Raw genomic sequence first — 6,614 nt, 5'->3', positions numbered from 1 at the left:
CCAAAAGAAAGCTATGGTGGTTAACAGCCAAATGCCCACTCAGCTCACTCCCTCCTCCCTACCCTCCTTCTCCTGTAGGACACAGGGAGAAAAGAGGATGAGAAAGATCATAGGCCAGGATAAAGACAGAAACATTGCTTGCCAATTGCTGTTATGGGCAACACAGGCTCCTTGGGGGAAATCAGTGTAATTTATTGCCAATTGAAATAGATTTGGGAAAAGAAGAACATTAAAGCAACACTCTTCCTCCCCACTTTTCCAGGTTCAACCCAATTCCTTCAATCCAGACTCTTCTACCCACTCCAAGTGGTACAGGGTGGCATGGGCGGATATGGTGAGTATATAGTGATTTCTCTCTGCCAATCCTTCCTCCTCACACTTTCTCTGCTCCACTGTGAATTGCCCATGAACTGCAGTTGCTGTTAGGAAAAATCTGCTTTGGTATGGGCTTTCTACAATCCTTCAGGAATAGTCATCTGCTCCAATGTGGGTCCCTCATGGACTGCTGGCCAGCTGCATGGGCTCCCACATGGAGCATCTCTTCCTCCTTTCTCTGACCTTGATGTTCCCTCTGCTGCTTCTCCCTCATTTTTATCTCCTCCTAAGTCTCTCCTCCCACTAGAAATCATGGAAAAGAAATACCTAGTGTGTCTACTTGGCTTTGAGTGTTCTTTCAATTTTCAATTTTGAAGGGCCTGCCCTTGGGTGCACTGGAAAGGGCTTCTGGCATTTCTACTGCCATAGGAACAGCCTGGGCACATCTGGACTTTCTTCAATGCCTCTGAGTGGGTGTGCAGAAATGCTAATTTGCCAACCCTGGCTCTTATGAAAGCCTGGCAAAGTCATGGCACACAGAGCTGGAGCTCCAAGCATCGTACCAACAGGAGCTAGCTGTGGAGCTTGTAGGAAGCGTGGTCCAGGCCAATGGGAAGGTTCCCTGCAGCCACCGGTTGACCATTACTTGCTGGGGTGTCCATCCATCATTGCCAACAGAGCAAGGGAGCTGTTGGACATGGCATCTGTTAGAGAGGCCCCATTGATTAGCTGATAGCTAAGAGGTGCCTTTTTTTGTCTCTCGTGGGATGCCCTGTGTGTATGCTTTAGCAGACAGTGACCAAGAATACTTTTTAATCATGGCTCTACAGTGCTAAAGCTAGACTTGTGTCCTGAATCCTAGGTCAAAGATGGTTGTCCATGTTTTTCTATTGCACTTCTGTGGACATAAGTAAACAAAAAATTTTTTTCTATTTTGTCTCAGTAATCCCATGTTGATCGTTGTCAGCTTTACCAATCTGCCATGTATCAAGGGCTGACTGGCTTGCATCTTTTGCTATCTCTAATCCTAGATTCACAGCCCTAGTCATAAAACGTCAGGCCAGCCTCCTGTACAGAAGCTCTGTAGATCTGACTGTTTCTTTGCTCTGTGTTCCTCAGTTTTGTATGCTACAATGACAGAAAAGGCAGCTGTGGGTAAGGCTGCTTGTCTGAGCAGCCTTGAAGACCCACAGAATACATCTGATAAAGACATTATGGAGTTCATTAGTGTGATGGAGGGGTCTTGTCAAAGCTGCCAAAGCAATTTGTTCACTGAGTACTATTTGAGACCAGACCTCAAGTGGACACTGAGGCAAAGAAGGGAAAGGCCTGCAGTGTGGATGTAGTTGGTGCATCCATACTAGCTCCTGTGAAATCTGGGAATGCAGTATTATTTCACTGGCCATGTCTGCATTGCTGTTGAAACACTTCTTCCCCAAAATTGACCATGGTTTGTCTCACCTCATGCCAAATCAACGTTAAAATATCTTAGGAGTGCTTCCAAAATCTTCTCTTCTCAAGAGCATACCTATGACTCACACTTAGAGATTTGCAGCAAGCTTTTGTTCTTGGAGAAACGAAACAAAATAGTTCTGTCAACAGCAAAGTTATTACTGTGGTCAGTTAGGCTTACAGTGGAAGTCAGTAGCAAGAGATCTCTGGCCACTGCAACCTGGAAAGTAAAATTTTAATCCAGTTATGTTGTCCATACTTAGCAAGAACATAAAATATCTGCAACAAAACTTGAAATGATGCAATGATTTCAGTCAATCAGGCAGGTAGAAAGTTAAGACTGATGAAAATGAAATTGTGTGCCTACTGTATAGGTGAGCTGCCTACAGGTGAGTTATTTCAATAGTTCCCAGTGGCTTGGCAGCATGTCCACACTGCTTTGAGCCAATCACAAGCACAGCAAGGGGCACAGCACCCCAGGGCAGAGGAGGTGACTGTCAGGTGGTGACTGCCAGGTCATGCCTCCCAGACCAGGTCATAAATTACAACGGTCCTGTTCAACTCTAACGCACTCCAGGCATAATAATAACACAATGTCCCTGGACAGCAGAGTGAGGATAAAACCTCCAATATGTGTGCTGGTTTAAAGGTAAACCAGCAGGGGAAATGAACCCAACTCAAAAGAGAGATTATAAATCAGAATAACAATTTAATAAAATAATACAATAAGTACGATTATACAGACAAACAATTGGTTTTAACCCACAAAACCCAAATATATAACCCAGCACCCTGGGGCATGAACAGAGTGGTGTTTGTTGGGCCCCCTGATTCCAAAGGAAAAGGAGAGGGGAAAACCTGTTGGCGAGAGTGCTGTTGCAGTCCGGTCAAGAGTGATGGTTGCAGTCTGGTTGAAAAGTGGTGGTTGCAGTCCAGTCGAGAGTGGTGGTCTGCAGTCTGGTTGAGAGCGGTGATCTGCAGTCTTCCTCTGGATCCCACGAGTGGTTAAAAAGGTCCCAAGACTCCAAGATTATATATCCTTCAGTTCAGGCAGGAATGCCCAGTACTTCCCTCAGGGTGGGGAGTTCCACAAAGGGTGTGAGGGCAGGAGGCACCCTCCTATCTTACAGGCCTCTTAACACCTAGTTTATCGCCTGAGGAGTCAGGCTGCTCTGGGCAGAGGGTGTAAATGCTCTATTGATAACAGTTTCTGGGAAATGGCATGGAAGGCTATAGAATACACAGTTTTGGGTTACACCCATACAGTGATGAACTGGTCCCAGCTGTTCTAACTAGGACATTGACTATGACAATCATCTTGCAAATTCTCAGCTGAAAAGGATAGTGTACTTTCTACACTTTTTCCCTGTTCCAGCAGTGAGATTTGAATTTAGATTATTAGCCACAATATTAAAAATAAAACTACTGTGGTCAGCTGAAAGTATCTGAGATGCGGCTGAAGTGGTTTAATCAACATTTTACCTTCATCTTAGTCTTTTAGTAAAAGGAAGGCTCTTTCTCCAGGGTATATCGTGTGAAAGTGGTAACTATCAATTAACAAAATTTAATTAAAATTGTGCAAAACCCTTTTAAACATTTTTTATTACTGTCATGCCAATAGAAATTAGTATAAATTTCAAAGTATGCAAATAAAGAGTTACGCAAGCATACTCTAGAGACTTTTCTTATACTGAGTGATGATTTATGTATTAACTTTTTCTCCATTTCTCTCAATTGCTGGTAATTCTTCTGAGTTCTGTTTGTTGTTTCTAATAACAGGACCAGGACTCATGTAAATTTGGAGAAAACACATGGTTTCAGCCTTCTAAAATGGGGAAATGATGGATTTCTTAACAGATCTTAAAGCTAATCTTACGTTCCTGTTTAGTCAGTCCTTGATGAAACTGCCCACTGTGATGCCAAATAGAAAGTGAGTTGTGATTATGAGCCTCTCTTTAGAGCTTGTCAGCTATGAGCCTTGCTCTGTCCGTCACCTTTGCTTACAGATACATTGTACCTTCAAGAGATGATGCTGCACCAGCACTGAGATAGGATTAGGTATGTATATATAATATACATTTATATAGAATATCTCAAACACCTGATCTAGTGTATGAAAATGTTATGCAGAGCAGTGTTACTAGGAATGCTATTAAAATAAACAACCCAAAGACTGAAGCACTGAAAGGTTAAATTTATATAGGAAAATTGTGGAAGACTCAAGAAGTGCCACACATTCTCCCAAACTCACAAAATTATCTTATTCACAGATAGACCTCTAGAAAGGATTAATCTATATGCTAGGTTCAGTGGAAACTGAACTCCAGTACTTGTTTTCTCCATACAATGAATACTTCGTTCACCTTTTCCTTCTTTCTCTATGTGGCTGAAAGTACTGCACGTTAAATGTGCTGCAGAAGTGGTACCACGCTCCTCACACATGTTTGTTCTGCATTCTTTTAGCAGCTGTCATTGATGCCTGTCAGCAAATGTTTATATGAAGTTATTGTGATTTTGTTAAAAATATGGCACATAACCTCGAGGATGAACACTGACAAAAAAAAAAAGTTGTCAGATACTGATTCAAAAGGCTCAGGACTTCTCATCTGGAACTGAGGGCACCATGAGGTCAAGTACTTTCCATTATTCAACCCCACACAATACCCGTGACTGCTCTGCATCTGTAGGTTCAAGCATTTTCTATCTTTGATATCATACTGTTCCACCAACAATCAAGGTCTGAAGTGAAGAGGAAGATTTGATGGAAAGCTTGGGGTGTTAACCCAGGCATAGGCTTACTTCTTGCACTCAGATTTTAAGGGATGGCAGTAGAAGGCTTCAAACTGCAAGTAAAGCCATACCAGTTCTGTATGGTTTTCTCTGAGAGGGTGAAGATGACACCTTCCTCAGAAAAGGATGTCAAGTTATAAAAAATGCAGGTAGAGAAGTAGTGTGTGGCAATGGGATTTTCTAGGGCTTTTATGGAAGAACTGAGGTGTCTTGACAGGCAGCATCTTGCCTGGCTTGTGAGTATGGTAACAGTATTAATAGCTGTTTGGGTAACTTTCAGTCTCAACATTGAAATTTACATGAAGTTTAAGAAGAAAAGAGGTTCCTCTCTGATCTTCCACTTTTGCAATTCTAATCAATGAATGAGGATGCTTGGATAAACATGCCTTCCTCTGCTGTGCTGGTAACCCAGCCCTCAGAGTGATGGGTTTGAATTTGAGAACCTCAAAGTGACATCTCTGGGAAAACTGTCACTGACTGACTGCCTCCTTCAAGCTGACTACAATGCAGTCCATAAATAAAGGGCTCAGGCACTATAGGTTATTTATATGATTCATATAAAGTGCATCTTTTCTGCTTTTAGAGAGAAACATGACTCAAATCTCTGACAAAGCTCTGAAGAGTAAGCTGTAGCCCACATTGCTATATCTTGCTCCTTGCTGTGATATTTGAATATTTTGTGGAACTCTATAATGCATGACTGCTGCTGAAGCCTGTGGTGTTTTCCTCTACCTTCAACAGTTACTGGAAAGACACAGAGAAAATTACTGAAGAGGGAGGAAACATTTACAAATAGTGGCTATGTTACTTCTTAAGCCAAAAAAAGAAAAAAAAAGGGCAAAAATAAAAGCATAGTTAAACGGCAGGAAGTGGTTCTTCAGAGAATAATTCTCCCAAGCTCTTGTGCCATTTTTAGCCTTGATCCCATAAGTAGAGCACAGCAGCTTTCGAAGGACAGATGTGGCCTGCTGGCTCCATGTGGCATGTACAAGCACACTGCCTGTCGGTCTGAGAGAAGAGGGAGAGAGAGCACCTGCGTGCCTCTGGGAAGACGATGCCTCAGAAGAGGTAGGTATACATGTCTGTAGAGGATTACAGATGACTAGATTGTTTCTCTTGGAAGTCTAGAAATTTTTTTTTCATTGCCCATTGAGGTAGTATTGTCCCATGCTTTTTTTATGATTACAAGGAAAACCTCATCTTGTGCCAGCGAGGCTGCAGTGTGGTGGTTCTGGCTAGCAAGAGGTAAGGTGAAATTGCACACACACATCATATTCTCTGTAACACAGACAGTCTGACACTGCAGCCAGATGGTGCAAGGGCCAGCCCTGCCTTACCCAGCTCAGGTGGAGCCCCTTCTCTCTGTCCCATGTGGGGAGAGGGGATGGATGCAGCTCACCTGGGGCCAACTGTTCCTGGGACCTTCCCAGAAGATGAGTACATCTTCAACCTTTTCCACTGAAAAGAACTTCAGGGGAAAAGTGCAAATAGCTCAGCACAAAGCAAAAGCCTGGGTGTGCTCCCTAGCACAGGGTGAATAAAAGATACTCCCAGCTGGGTAGGCTGCTAATCACTTGGTGGAAATATTTCTTAATTATGCAGCAGACAGCCTCAAATAACCTCCTAGAACAAAAGCAAACACTTCTCCACTCTTGATGCCACACCTTAAGGAGGGAGAGAAGCGCTGAGAGGTAGCAGAGGGAGAGAAGCGCTGAGGGCAAACACCATGAAATGCTGTGGGGTCCCCAGAGCACCTGGGGTAGGCCGGCATGAATTGTGTGCTGGAAAGCCAGGCATTTGAAGCAGACTGGGATGGTGCATGGTCACGGAGCAATGTGCATGTTTGCAGAGGGGAAGATGAAATGCAGCAGGCAGGCAGGCAGGCCAGCTGCTGGCCAAGCAGGCAGGAGAAGGCTGTGACAAGCAAGGGGGAGGCAAAAAATGGCTAGTAGAGGAACTGGGAAGAAGAATCTGCCCACAAGGAAACTCTTTTTAGCTGTCAGTGTGACAGCACTCTCACTGCACGATAGCAGCTGTACTGACCACGGGCACTGCCC

General features: G+C 43.7%; 1 long non-coding RNA gene across 1 annotated transcript; it reads left to right on the top strand.

The window, feature by feature from the left end:
• The first annotated feature begins 264 nt into the window (after positions 1-264).
• LOC113943041 lies at positions 265-5,583 on the top strand. Its single transcript, XR_003526171.1, has 3 exons — positions 265-334; positions 3,774-3,825; positions 5,474-5,583. It is a non-coding gene; the product is annotated as an uncharacterized LOC113943041 (long non-coding RNA).
• Positions 5,584-6,614: the final 1,031 nt, after the last annotated feature.

This window comes from Corapipo altera, unplaced genomic scaffold, assembly GCF_003945725.1.
Source record: "Corapipo altera isolate COAL_440 unplaced genomic scaffold, ASM394572v1 2b, whole genome shotgun sequence".
NCBI classification, from domain to species: domain Eukaryota; kingdom Metazoa; phylum Chordata; class Aves; order Passeriformes; family Pipridae; genus Corapipo; species Corapipo altera.
The sequence above is the reverse complement of the archived record's forward strand: the minus strand, read 5'-3'. Positions and strand labels throughout refer to the sequence as shown.